The sequence below is a fragment of the Adiantum capillus-veneris genome, chromosome 26, assembly GCF_014529385.1.
Source record: "Adiantum capillus-veneris isolate H3 chromosome 26, ASM1452938v2, whole genome shotgun sequence".
Lineage (NCBI taxonomy): Eukaryota > Viridiplantae > Streptophyta > Polypodiopsida > Polypodiales > Pteridaceae > Adiantum > Adiantum capillus-veneris.
The window spans coordinates 62713609-62715193 of record NC_140956.1 but is presented as its reverse complement, the minus strand read 5'-3'; the positions used below and the strand labels follow the sequence as shown (position 1 = coordinate 62715193).

At 41.3% G+C, this 1585-nt stretch overlaps 1 pseudogene; it reads left to right on the top strand.

The window, feature by feature from the left end:
* The first annotated feature begins 271 nt into the window (after positions 1-271).
* Positions 272-814, top strand: LOC147423563 (uncharacterized; annotated as a pseudogene).
* The last annotated feature ends 771 nt before the right edge of the window (positions 815-1585 follow it).

Genomic DNA, 1585 nt, shown 5'->3' with positions numbered 1-1585 from the left:
ACTTAAATAATGTGTCCCACTGAGTGCCTTTGGATGGAAAGGTGGATTCAAACTCCAACATGGCCCGCAATTGGATCTTGGAGATATCACTCTCTCATTGCATAGCACATTGAACAGACGGTGGAACATCAGCCAGGACAGCAAGCAGTGGATGTTCAAATTTAAGAAGATGTGGGACATGTGAATTCAGCCTAAGAAATCGGTCCTCCTTTGGCTTATACTCCACAAAGCCCTGTGGACTGGGGAAAAAAGCCTCGATGCAGGGATATCCATGGGGATCTGTCTCATATGCAATGTAGAAGTGAAGTCTACATTTCATTTATTTTTAAGATGTCCGCAATCTGCTATTATTTTGTCTCCTATAAATTTTGTTCTCAAAAAAACAGTCTCTTGGAGGCAACTGCTACTACGAGGAGACTCTATAGGCATTCTGTCCTGCTGTTGGAACCGAACTAGGGCTGAATTTCTATGGATTATCTGGAAATTGAGAAATAGTCATGTGTTTAATGTGGCTTACTAGGCTCGAAGCCTGAAAGCGCTGTTTGTGGATTTCAATCTACAAGTGTTCAAAACAAAAATCAACGAAGCCAACCTCTACTATCTGAGGAACTTGATAATTAAAGACGCACAAAAAGCACACTAGACAATGGAGGCTGAAGATCTGGAACTCCCCATTAATAAGAGAAAGCTAGCAAAAATCAGGAACATGTTGGCTGCTAATCAGGATTCCTCCCGGGCGGCGTTCGAGGTCATTTCCAAAGCACGTAGCTTCATGGAAAAGATACAAGGAATGATAGATTCTCTGAAAGACTGAAGAATATTAGGAAAGGATATATATGGTCGGGTTGTATGATCGGCTATAGTTGTTTTGTAACTAGTCAGAGGATATCTACTGGAACGAGTCGGTTTTGTAAAGGGAGAGTCTCCCTCGAAGTGATATGGTGCCGGGGCATGGTCTGCAGGTATCCCATGGTTGTAATCTTGTCTCCTTTCTTCTGTTAACATAACCTTCACGCTTTGTTGTGGAAAAAAAAAGGAAACTTTGAAGGTCGTTTTGTTGAGGAAGTTCTCCGTTCTTTGTGAATGTAGCACGACACTGTCCACAAAGCAACAGAGGCTATCCTTGGTGGATTGTTCCCCCTACGCTCTTGCTCTTGACCGACTGCTTTGCTCAAGGCTTCTTCAACCAATCCCACTATTGTCTACTTTGTAATTCGCTATTTATTTCATGAGTGCTCTTAGTAGCACAACTATTTTTGAAGAAATTCTCTCTAAAAATTTCCTCGTGACATGGAATGATCTACTATTTTCAGCATTCAACATAAACATAGCCCTCCTCTTTCTTTCGACATAGCCTTTCAATGCGGAAATATTAGGGATTTGAGCTATATTTGTGCGATTGTCACTATTCTCCTTTGGTTTTAGGCAACATTTTTCCTTTTCCTGGGGCATTATTGAATTTTCAAGTGGCATGATTGTTATAAGCTAAGGCAAATGTGTAGCTCAAAGCGGTGGGGCAATGGGTTTAGATGAGTTGAATATTAAAGATCTTAATAAGCTTGCCTCGATACAACCGGCAAACTTG